The 13452-nt window shown below is 43.9% G+C and overlaps 1 pseudogene; it reads left to right on the top strand.

The window, feature by feature from the left end:
* Window positions 1-11005: 11005 nt before the first annotated feature.
* LOC113024740 (uncharacterized) lies at window positions 11006-12593 on the top strand (annotated as a pseudogene).
* The last annotated feature ends 859 nt before the right edge of the window (window positions 12594-13452 follow it).

Below are 13452 nucleotides of genomic sequence, written 5' to 3'. Positions count from 1 at the left end.
CTGGCGGGTCGCGGAGTATGGGGGTGCCCACTGGGGTCAGCGGGGGAGCTGGCCCCAGGGAGGGGTCACTTGCCCCTCCCTTCCTTCCCTCCCCATCTCCAGCTGCCTCCCTCTTCCCGCTCCACCACAACCACCCACACATGCAGGGCCTTGGAGTAGGGGTATGTCACCAGGGTGCAGAGGAGGCGGTCTGCCTCCCCCCACCGCAGGGAAAAGGGAAACACCACCTGGGTCTGGGTGCAGTTCCCCCCTCCAGGGGCGGGGGCACCTAGACCCGGTTTGTAGAGTACGCTTGGGGAGTGTGATCGTGTGTACAACGTCTCTTTATGTCTGTCTCCACGTTGGTTGAGTGTGGAGTAAGTGCATATGAGAGCATGAGGGTGGGAATGGATGTTTGTATATGTGTGTGCCTGTATGTCTGTGTCTATATGTCAGGTTGGGTGTCAGGCGCCACCTCTCTGGGGACATCTCAGGCCCTCCAAGGTTTGGAGGCCTATCTCCCCCTACCACCACTTCCCCTGCCAGTGGCGGACTCCCTCAGACATCGGTGCGTTGGTGGTTCTTTGTGTCCGGGGATGGGCGTCCAGGTACACACCGGCTCACTCCTTGGCGGCCGCTTATCGGGGCCTGGAGCCTGGGGCTCGCTCGGGCCACTTCGGAGGTGGGGTGCCCCCGGCCTCTCGGCCTGGGGCTCGGTCACTCAGGCGCAGCTGGCTGCCGGCGGAGCTCACGGGCGCGTCACTGCAACTCCCCCTGGCTTCTGCTCCGCGGCTGCTGAGTGAGCCCTCATCTGGGACTCTCCTCAGCTCTTTCCGGGACAGTGGCGCGGCTGCCCCTCTGTTGGTCTTCCTTGGTCTCTTGTGTTCTGGGGGCCTCTGGATGTCTGGAGTTTTGATCTCCTCCACACCTGCTTCACGCCCTGGAGGACGGGGCTGTGGCCCCCCCACACCCTCTAGCAGATCATTACATGAAGGAACCTTTTAAAAAACAAAAAACAAGCGCGTCCATGCTCACAGGTGTACACACGGGTGATCACACCCACAAACTACACCCTTTTTGGCTCCTACCTCAAAGCACACTGTGTTCTGTTGATCTTATGTGCTGCACAATAATGTTTAACATTTAGTATTTACTGTCATATTCCCATATATCATTGTGATGTTGTTTATTCTATTACTCTTGTTCTCTTCTGCTTGTTTTCTTTTTTCTTTCTCAGCAGGTGATCCAGGTGATTGATATATGCATTTTTTTTTCTCTGCCCGTTCTGTTGGTTTTTGTCTTTTGCCCTTCTCCCCCGTCCGTCTTCTCAGCTGTTTCTCTTTCCCTCTTTCTTTCTCCCCTTCTTTCCCCCAGTCAAGTCTGTCCCGTATTCAGTAAGTGAAAATAAAATAAACAATAAAAGGTGAATCAAATGGACTATTATGGCAAGGCTGGGATGGTCCATTTGGTAAAGTAAATCCGTTGGGCATCTTTCTTTGCCTTTAGACAACAATTCTGAGGGCAAAAGAGCCAAACGGGACAGGCCAAAAAATAAATAAAATAAAAAAAATAAAAATAAAAAGTCATTTTATGCCTGATACAAACATTTTAAAAGGCAAACCATGCACAAGTTAAAAAGATAAATTTTAGTTTTGCTTAGTTTTTTAAGTATAGGAATGGTTAATATGTTTTAAAAAATCATATGTAATTATTGTCAAATAACATAAAAATAAAACAACATAATAATAAAAGCATAATTGACAGAATATATCATAATGATAACAATATCAACACCTCACTTAAAAGAATCAGAATCAGAATCAGAAAGGGTTTTATTGCCAAATGTTGAGCAGGTTTACAACATTAGGAAATTGCTGCGGTGCTTCAGTGCAAACATACTGTCATAAATGCTTAAATAGATATAAAAATAAAAATAAGAATAAGAATTAAACGTGCTAAGTAGATAGATATATACATGAGTGCAGGTGGTGATCAATGCCAAACATGGAATGATGCAGTGACACAGCGTAGGGTCATGTGTTAGTGGTGGGAACAGTCATACGGTTATTGTTCATGTGTCCAACAGCAGAGGGGAAGAAACTGTTCTTATGGCGAGAGGTTCTGGTGCGAATGGACCGGAGCCTCCTGCCTGAGGGGAGCAGGTCAAACAGACTGTGTCCAGGGTGAGAAGGGTCAGCTGAGATCCGAGCTGCATGCCCCAGTGTCCTGGAGGTGTACAGGTCCTGCAGAGATGGGAGTCTGCAGCCAATCACCTTCTCAGCAGAGCGCACAACACTCTGCAGTCTCTGTTTGTCCCTGATAGTGGCTCCAGCGTACCACACGGTGATGGAGGAGGTGAGGATGGACTCGATGATTGCGGTGTAGAACTGCATCATCGTCCGTGTTGGCAGGTTGAATTTCTTCAGCTGACTCAGGAAGTACATCCTCTGCTGGGCTTTCTTAATGACGGAGGTGATGGTGGGCTCCCACTTCAGGTCCTGGGTGATGGTGGTACCCAGGAAGCGGAATGAGTCCACAGAGGTGATGAGGGTGTCAGTCAGGATGATGGGGGGGAGTGGGGCTGTGTGCTTCCTGAAGTCCACAATAATCTCCACTGTCTTCTGGGCATTCGGCACCAGGTTGTTGTGGCTGCACCAGGACACCAGACGTTCAACCTCCTTCCTGTAGGCAGACTCATCCCCGTCCGAGATGAGTCCAATAACGGTGGTGTCATCTGCAAACTTGATTAGCTTGACAGACTGGTGGGTGGAGGTGCAGCAGTTGGTGTACAGGGAGAAGAGCAGAGGAGAAAGAACACAGCCCTGAGGGGAGCCGGTGCTGATGGTCCGGGAGTCCGAGACATTCTTTCCCAGCCTCACCTGCTGCTTCCTGTCCGTCAGGAAGTCAGTGATCCACCGGCAGATGGGATCAGGCACATTCATCTGGGAAAGCTTGCCTCGGAGATGGTCTGGAAGGATGGTGTTGAAGGCAGAGCTGAAGTCCACAAACAGGATCCTGGCGTAGATTCCTGGGGAGTCCAGATGCTGCAGGATGAAGTGTAGAGCCATGTTGATGGCGTCATCTACAGACCTGTTGGCTCTGTATGCAAACTGCAGGGGGTCCAGGAGGGAGGCCGTGAGGGTCTTGAGGTAGGAGAGAACCAGGTGCTCAAATGACTTCATGACCACAGATGTCAGAGCCACGGGTCTGTAGTCATTTACTCCAGTGATCCTAGGTTTCTTGGGGATAGGGATTATGGTAGAGGACTTGAAGCAGGCAGGCACATGACATACCTGCAGTGAGTAGTTGAAAATGCCAGAAAACACTGAGGCCAGCTCGTTTGCACAGTGTCTGAGGGTGGCAGGAGACACACCGTCTGGGCCAGGAGCTTTTCGAGCATTCAGACTCTTAAACTGCTTCCTCACATCTGCTTCATGAATATGAAGAGTAGTGGTGGGAGGAGGTGGTGTGAAAAGCTCTTCTAAATAAACAATAGAAAGGTTTTTGAAAAGTTCTTTTGAAAAGTTTCAAGTGTCAATACACCATACAGTTGAGGCGTGACTGCTGGAAAGGCTGCATTCCCTTTGCATTAGTTCAAAGAAAATATAAATTATTTCTGGTTATATAATTTGTGGACTCAAGTTGAAGAGTAAGCTTTATACTGAGGAGCTTTTACATATTGGATCTGATCAACCAAAACTTTCAACTTCTACAGTCTTTTTAGTTTTTCAAGTGAGTTATGCTTCCACATATGTAATATAGCTAATGGTCTTTTCTCTAATGCAGTATAGTGTGTCTGATTTACTGGAAATCGTCAACTGCTTGTTTGCTAATGTGAACAGTCCTAATTGAACAACTGGAAATCCTGAATTTGCACAAAATGGCAAATCTGTATTTTTCTCTGTATAATTCACTTATATCTTAGGTTTTAATGTGTATTTTTTTGCTTTTCTTGATATTGCATGCTATAATGTTTTTTTTTCTATTCTTATGTCCGTTTTCATCACATTTTATTGCTGCTGTGACAAGTGAATATCCCCAAGAGGAATCAATTAAGTTCTTATTTTATCTTATCTGAGCCTGACCATGCAGAGCACTGAAAGTTCAAATACTGAGGCTAAAAACTGAGAGGGTCAAAAATGAAAAGTAAAGAATATTTGACTGTGCCTAAGGATATCAGAAGTGATAGACTAAGGTTGTGCCAAATATTTTAAAGTTAGGGTGATTTGTTAGAGAATGGTACTCATGAGTGCCGTCTGCAGGTTATAAAAGAGAGTTATGTTCTCACTTCCTTTTGAGATTCTTTTTAAAATTTGACTTTCACAACTCCCTGGATTGTGTGCAATCTGTGATGGGCTTGTTTGGAATAAATCCTCCTTTATTCAAATAACACTTTCTCAGGCTCTTCACAGAAGAAGAATCCTCACATTCAAAATGCACAGCATGTGCTACCATTTTAAACCCATGTACACATTTACCATCACTGACCCAACTAGGACCTACATTGGATACCCACCCATATGGCTTTCATGTGAGAAACCCAAGTGGGTCCCATATATACTAAACAATCTTGAGCCCATGTAAAATATATGCCCATATTAATTTAACATAACCCATTTGGGGCCCACATAGACATGTTTTCAGGGTCTGACTTGCATTTGCCCATGTGTGACCCATATAGTTTGACCAGGTGGGCCCCACCTATGTCATCAGTGCTAAAAATATATATTGATTACCTCACTTTGCCCCACCTGGGGCCCACATAGACATGTTTTCAGGGTCTGACTTGCATTTGCCCATGTGCCACCTATATAGTTTGACCAGGTGGGCCCCACCTATGTCATCAGTGCTAAAAAAAATATATTGATTACCTCACTTTGCCCCACCTGGGGCCCACATAGACATGTTTTCAGGGTCTGACTTGCATTTGCCCATGTGTGACCCATATAGTTTGACCTGGTGGGCCCCACCTGTGTTATCAGTGCTAAAAACATATATTGATTACCTCACTTTGCCCCACCTGGGGCACACAACAACAGCCTATCCTTAAATTACTGTGTTTGCCCATGTCTATCCCAGGTGGAAAACCCAAGTGGGTCCTACATGTGTTTCCCATTTTGGACCAAGTTAAGTGTTTCCCATGTTTGACCCAGCTAGGACCTACTAAAAGTGCCCACTTGGCATTGCCCATATGGGTTTAATGTGAAGAACCCAAGTAGGCCCCATACAAAAAGCCCAGTTTGAGCCCATGCCCATATGGTACCCATCCAGCCCGAGCAAAAACCAGGTGGGGCCCATATATACATGTTGGCTGGGTCATAAGCTGTATAAGAGGAAGCTCCATGGAGATTTTGACACAAACGCCCATATCCAGCAAAAGAAGAAATTTAGAAACCCAAGTATTTACGAGAAGCTCATTCAGTTCTGCGCCATAGATGAACTGGGAACCAACTACCCAAAAGATATGTTCGATCCTCATGCCTGGTCGGAAGACTCTTACTATGAAGCTCTCGCCAAAGCTCAGAAGGTGGAGATGGACAAACTGGAGAAAGCCATGAAGGAACGAACCAAGATTGAGTTTGTCACGGGGACTAAGAAGGGCACCAACCCCTCCAGCACAGCAGCCTCCACCACCAGCAAAACCACAACTACATCCACAGATACCCAGAAGAGGAAAAGTAAGTGGGACTCTGCACTCCCTGTGACCCTGGCCCAAAAAAAGAAAGGGAGGTAAAGGACTCGGCAAAGGAGGCGCAAAGCGTCACCGTAAGGTGATAACATCCAGGGCATCACTAAGCCAGCTATCCGCCGCCTGGCTCGCTGTGGTGGTGTGAAGCGTATTTCTGGTCTGATCTACGAGGAGACCCGTGGCGTGTTGAAGGTGTTTCTGGAGAACGTCATCCGCGACGCCGTCACCTACACCGAGCACGCCAAGAGAAAGACCGTCACCGCCATGGATGTGGTGTACGCTCTCAAGAGACAGGGCCGCACTCTGTACGGCTTTGGTGGTTAAGCTTACTGCACTAACAACAACAACAACAACGGCAACAAAGGTCCTCTTTTTTTTTTCTTTTTATTCTTTTTTTTTTACACATACAATTACATATACAAAACCGTAATCACACACCACTCAATAATGAAAAAGGAGAACAAGATGGAAAATCTAGCATCTGAGTCCACAAAACGCTTTTAAAACTTACAGTTTCAATTAGTTCCAGGGGAAAGCTTTCCCAAGTTTCAGGTCCATTGTTCGTCTTCTCTGCAGATCTGTAATGATATGTTTACTCACCACATCACTACTTATCATCCTTTGTTCCAACACTCCTTTGGCACGGGTTTTCCAAATATGTGTGTTTATAACACACATTACTAACCAAAAGAGTCTCCTTTTGTCTTCACCCATTCTTTTCTTTAAACAAACCATATTTAATTGCTTTGGCTATGACGTTGATGTTAATATCAATCTCTGTCATCTTCTGTCTTATCTCAGTTGTCCTATAACAAGCCAACAGAAGATGTTCTAGGGTCTCATCTTCATCACAGTCTGTCATAGGACATTTCATGGTGGTAACAAAACAACTCCATTGTACCACTGCTCTCACAGGGAGGCGCCCGAGCCAGATGAGCCATACCACGTCTCTCATGCTTTCAGATAATAATTTATCTTGTATATTTTTAACTATTGAAAGATTTTCATCTTCATTTGCATACTTGTATTGAATTACACCTTCATTTTTGGTTTCATTAATTTTTTTATAGATATTTTTCGTATTATCTTGGAGAATATTTAAACTATATTGTTCCCATTGACTTGATAAGTCACCAAACATAATTCTGTGGTATGGTCAACCCGTTCTCACTCCCAAAGCGTAACATTTTACGCTAGGTGACAAATCGTCACCATATTACGTTTTCGGCTACCCACCACGTTCCTAAATGACGACCTCGGAAAAAGAGGAAATATGAGAACCGTCTGGACTGAACCTACACATGTTCGCTCTTTTTCTTCAAATCGCTTAGAAACACGCTATTTAACATCATTAAAGTCCTGGTTACGGTCTGGAATAAGGTTATGGTTAGGGCTAGGGATAAGGTTAGGTTTAGGGCTGGAATACAGGGCTGGAACGTCTATTACCGCGGGAGCGTCATTGCACTGGATTCCAGCCATAACCCACCGCGTATGGAACGCCCGCTCTGGCCCTGCCTCTTTTCTTTTGCCACAATTCCTCTTTCCCTCGAACCCTCAGTTTTGTCTTGGTTCAGCTTGGCACCTGATGCCTGTTCGTAGTGGTGTAATATCTCCATAACTGAAGACAGTTCGTTTTGGTTTCTAATTATCACCGTCACGTCATCTGTATACGCCAAAGCTGCGATTTTATGGGATTTATCAAGGACGTATCCCTTAATCCGTTTGTCATCATTTATCCTTTTCAATAAGGGGTTAATTGCAAGGACATATAACGCAGCACTCAAAGGACATCCTTGTTTAACCCCGCACTCAGCACTAAAAGGGGGTGAGAGCTTTCCATTTACCTTAACTTGCACGAAGGACTTTTTATAAATCAATTGGATAATAGAAATAAATTGGTCCGGGAAATTATAAGCTTTCATTACTTTCCATAAATAGGAGTGGGAAACAGAATCAAAAGCCCTCCTTTGATCTAAGCCTAAAATGCAGAGTTCTGAATCCTTTCCATTATAAATAATCTCTCTTAACGTACTTAAGTTATCCCACATCAATCGTCCCTTAATTGCGCATGTTTGTTCTTTTTCAATGATAATATCTAATACATCCTCTAGTCTAGACATAATTATTTTAGCAAAAATCTTATAATCTACATTCATTATTGTCAGTTGCCTATAATTGTTAATATCTTCTCTATCACCTTTCTTGTATAATAAACACATAACTCCTTCATAAAACGATTTACCCATTGTTTTTCTTTCTATTCCTTCATTAAAATACTGAGTTAACAATTCAGACAGTTCTTTACTCACAATTTTGTAAAATTCAGAGGGGAGTCCATCCAGACCAGGTGTTTTATCGGTACTAAGTTGGTTAATTACTGACTCCACTTCCTCTCTTTTAATTTTTCCAATCAAAGTTTCATAAATGACAGAATCTAATGGTTCAACCTCACTCAAAAAATTGTTAATAGCGTCGCTGTTTGTAACTATGGATGAAAACATCTCCGAACAATAGTCTCCAATTACTTGTCTTTTCCCCTCTTCTTTAAAAACTGACTTTCCATGTTTATCCTTAATTGAGACAATAAAATCATTTCGACTTTTCTTTTGATTATTAAGAATCATATAATCGCTGTTCCCGTGAAAGTCAGTACGTCGCAACATATTAAATAAAACTTCTCTATTGACCCGATCAATGTCCTCTTTAAGAGACATCATTTGATTTTCCTCCTCCTTCTCCTTCTTATTTCTTAAATATATATATCTACTCACATCTTCGTTATATTTTACATTCTTTGCATGGTTTAATTCTCTCGCTTTAAATTTAAAAAATTGACACATACGTCGTTTAAGAAGCTCCCAAAGTTCAGAGGAAGAAGTAGTAAAAATCTTAAGATGTAATATTTTCTTAATTTCAGATTTAACTTCGGACACAAGCAACTCGTCTGCTAACAAGGATGTATTCAATTTCCAATAGTTCAAAAATTCATGGGGACAACACGATACTGTTGCCATAACCACCATATGATCAGAAAAGTCTGTTAAAAGAGTGTCATATTTCAGACCTTGAACATTATGTGATATGTAGAATCTATCAATCCTTGTTTTAGTTAACGAATCGAATCTAGTGTAGTGGACGGTATGTGGATGCAAGTGCCTGTATAAATCACGAAGTGCTGCTTCCTTACTTTAACCAACAATTTGCTTTCTCGCAGTTCTCTAAATTCAACCTTAGATATTCTGTCAGTTGCTTCAGTAACAATGTTAAAATCTCCACATATAATTATATTAAAACAAATCTCTAATAGATACTTCAGTTTTTTCAATAATTGTATCTTATTCGTTCGTTCCGGTGCATTATAAACATTAATAATACGCAACCTTTGCCCGTAATAACAGCAATCAACAAGGAGGAGTCGTCCCGGTATTATGTCTCTTCTTTTGATTATATTCACCGCATCTTTTTTGAAGAAAATACCCACTCCGTCAGAGCTGTCTTCCCCTATCGATATTATTGAATGAGCAGTGTTCCACATTTTATTTAATTCACATACATCTACGTGTGTCTTTAATCTCATCTCTTGAAGGCACAAAATATCATAATCAAGTCTTTTTAAGAAATCAACCTTCCTTTTCCTGCTCTTATCTGATTGGAGACCTCTGACATTAAATGTTATTATTTTGATGTTACTCATAGGTTGACTAAAGGAGAGACCATCTCAGAAATATTACTCACGGAGGACTTGGTCTATTATCCTTCCGCTTATCTCTTCCAGAGGTAGAAGCAGAAACGCTCCTTTTTCTGCTTCCTCTCGTATCCTCGTTGACGAGCTCGTTGAGGGCTGGGTGACTTCCACTAAAGAAGGTCTTCCGTTTTACTTTCGTTTCCCCGGGTAGCGAAGCAAGAGCCAGAGATGCCGCCTCTGAGAGAGGGAAGGATCCATGGTCCTCGCTATCTCCGTCGTCATCAGGTGTCTGCTCGCTGTCAATTTCTTCGTCATCACTATCGCTTTCATTCTCACCATCCGATGTCTCTATGATTAGGTTACCATCTAGCTCTTCATCACTCTCGTCACTTTTTTTACTTGACTGAGACAGTGGAGATGGTAACTCATTTTGAACAGGGCTAGACTGGGTATCCTGATCATCCACTTGTGGATTGTCCAAACCAAGCGAAACTGGGAGTGGCAGTGAGGCAGCCGTCGGAGGAAGGGGAGGGGGCTCTCTCACCTGGTCATTCACGGGGGGATCCAAGACTTGGGAAGGATCCACCAAGGAAGGAAAATCCATGGTGTCAGAAAGTCGAGGTTGTTGGGAAGATTTAAGTATATTCACGTAGGACTTGGGGCATTTAAAGAAAGTGTGCCCTTTCGCACCACAGAGGGAGCACTCACTTTCGTTTTGGCAAATTTTGGCCTTGTGGCCCAACTCACCACATTTCCAACATTTAATAGTGGGGCATTCTCTCGCCTGGTGGTCTGGACCTTGGCAGATGAAGCACTTAACCGATTGGCCAGGATAGAAAATCCTGCCATTATAGGGGCCCAACGAGATGGAATTCGGGATAGAGATTATATGTCCAGCTTCGTCTCTACGCATCCGAACTTTGTATTTTCGGACTCCATACCAGAATCCGAAATTATCCACTGGCTTGACTGGGGGTTGAAGAATCTCGCAGTACCTTTTAAGGTATAGCTCGATATCTTGGTCTGGAATCCTTCCAGTCCAGAATTTAACAACAAGAGTCACTACCTCTACCTGGACAGAAGACTCCACTTGCCAGTCTTTCCATTTCGGATGTGATGCGTTGGAAAGAGAGATCTCTAAGAAGCGATGTAAGGGCGCCTCTCGGGTGAAACACAGCTCAAAATCCCGTTTACTGGGCAGAGCAATGAAAGAGTATATGTCCTGCACATTCAGCCATGATGTTTGCAATATCAGCTCTTCAGCAACATAATCACGGGTCGGGGGGTCCCCGTCTCCGATGTACTTGAGTCTCACCCATAAATTGCTGAAGTTTGAAGCAAATGATAATGGGGCATACGGAGGCATGATTACATAACTAATAACCAATTACTCCAATCTTTCCGCGTCCACTCATTTTGACAGGTTCTTCTCTTCGTAGTATCGACACTCAAAGGAAAAAACTGCTACTGCAGTACACAGCTACTGCACCCCAGGCACAGTCATGCTGTTCCTCATTTCCGCCAAAGGCCAGTAGATGGCCGTAGTTGCAAGCACTCCTGTTTTCTTTTACGTCCTCAAATCAGATGTAAATTCAGGAGTCCTTCAAGCAACCCCTCACATTCGTTTCTGAACAGCCAAAATGAGTGGACAAGGTAAGTGAGATTAGCCATTTTTAGCACAGCGTTGATATACAAACCGTATAGTCGATCATGAATCCTCTAACGAAGGTAAAGCTGATAAACGAGCTGAACGAGCGTGAAGCCAGCCTCGGGGTCAACGAGTCCGTTTCCTGGCACAGCGAGTACAAAGACAGCGCCTGGGTCTTTGTTGGAGGGTTTCCATACGAGCTGACTGAAGGAGACCTGATCTGTGTCTTCTCTCAGTATGGAGAGATCGTCAACATCAACCTCGTGCATGACAAGAAGACCGGAAAGTCCAAAGGTTTCTGTTTTATCTGCTATGAGGACCAGAGGAGCACTGTCTTGGCCGTCGACAACTTCAACAGCATTAAGATCAAAGGTCGCACGATTCGCGTTGACCACGTCAAAGACTACCGACCCCCCAAAGACGGCGAGGACATCGACGGCGTGACCAAGCATCTGAGGGAGGAGGGCTGCGCTCCCAAAGTCGGCGAGTCTTCCCCCTCCTCTGAGGATGACGAGTAGTACGCCGTACCTGCGAAGAAGCCCAAGAAAGAGAAGAAGAAGGACAGGAAGAGCAGAGCCTCTTCTTCATCACCACTTCCTGTTTCAGTCGGAGTCAAAGAGGAGAAAGAGGACACCGGGTACGACAAATACAACCAGAGCGGGCCGCCGCCAAAGCCAGGAGGACAACCGAATGGACAGACAACGAGAGACTGAGAGGGGAGGAAGAAGAGGAAGAGGAGGAGGAGAGACGCAGATCGGCAGAGAGAGGAAGAAAGGAAGAGGGGTCATGAAAGGGAGAATGACAGAAGCAGAGATAATGATAGAAGACGAGAGACGGAAAGAGAAACAAGAGACGCAGATCGGGACAGAGATGACAGGCGAAGGGAGAGAGACAGAGACGATGACAGGAGGAGGCAGAAGAAGAACATGGCTCAATACTGGAAGAAAATAACAGACATGTTTAAATCCAAGCTGAAATCAACACAGATGAATATATTTTAGTCCATTCTTAGATATTAATTTGATATTTCGTTTCATGTCAGCCTTTACTTTTATGCATTATTCCTAAATGAAAATGCTTCTGGCTCCTGTGTGAGCTCTGAAACATTCAGCCCAGCACTGGTGTCACTGCTGGGCTCATCGCACCACAGCGAGTCTTAAGTTCAGGTTCTGTTTAAACTTTAAGTGAAAAAATCGAAGTCCACACGTCTGTCTGACAAAACGTTGATGTTTGTTTTACTGGAATGAGTTTTACAATAAATAAATATTTCTAAAAAAAAAAGAAAAAAAAAAAGAAAGGGAGGTAAAGGACTCGGCAAAGGAGGCGCAAAGCGTCGCCGTAAGGTGCTTCGTGATAACATCCAGGGCATCACTAAGCCAGCTATCCGCCGCCTGGCTCGCCGTGGTGGTGTGAAGCGTATTTCTGGTCTGATCTACGAGGAGACCCGTGGCGTGTTGAAGGTGTTTCTGGAGAACGTCATCCGCGACGCCGTCACCTACACCGAGCACGCCAAGAGAAAGACCGTCACCGCCATGGATGTGGTGTACGCTCTCAAGAGACAGGGCCGCACTCTGTACGGCTTTGGTGGTTAAGCTTACTGCACTGACAACAACAACGGCAACAAAGGTCCTTTTCAGGGCCACCCATCTCCTCTGTAGAGCTGATCCTATCTCTTTTGTTTATGTCTAGTCAAGTTCTATCAAACTTCATTACTAAAAATGATCCATGTCTTTTGAATTGAAAAAAGAAAGAGAGTGAAATAGAAAACGAAGTAGCTAAATGGGACAATAAAAATACAAACTATAAAGCGCGTGTGAATATTGCGAAAACACACGTAGTCTCAAAGTTGTTGTTTCTGGCTACTGTCTTTCCCCCTCCTCACAAAACTGTTATTAAATTAAGTAAATTGTGTACCAAATTGATTTGGGGGACAAACCGCGAAGTAACACAGAGGAAATTAATGTATAAAGGAAAAGAAAATGGAGGATTAGGAGCGCCAGATCTTAGCATTATTTTGATGATTCCTTTTCTAAAAAATGTATATAGTGCATTTGAGCGAAGCACCCACTGGATCCAAGGGAAGAAATCTTTGTGGAAAAAAATGAAAGGGAGAGCCCGAACGGGAGTGCCATACTTTAAACTTGTGTTTGGGGATCTTGTGGATCAGTGGAAATTGGATGGCTTAAATCTTTTACAATTAAACTCAAAACAGATATATATAAAAAAATGAAGGTATGATACAATATAAGGCTGTGGAAAAAGAAGAAAATCAGAAAATAGTTAAAAACATATATGACAAAGTAATATCCGAGAACATGAGAGATACAGTGTGGCTTATCTCTGTCGGACGGCTCCCAGTAAGAGCTGTGGTTCTGTGGAGTTGCTTCGTTACCACTAAGAAAGGCCCTATGGAGAATTGTGATGAAGACGAAACTCTTGATCATCTATTGA

This window comes from Astatotilapia calliptera, chromosome 6, assembly GCF_964374335.1.
Source record: "Astatotilapia calliptera chromosome 6, fAstCal68.1, whole genome shotgun sequence".
Lineage (NCBI taxonomy): Eukaryota > Metazoa > Chordata > Actinopteri > Cichliformes > Cichlidae > Astatotilapia > Astatotilapia calliptera.
Note: the sequence above shows the minus strand (reverse complement) of the source record. Positions and strands in the feature narration are given on the sequence as shown.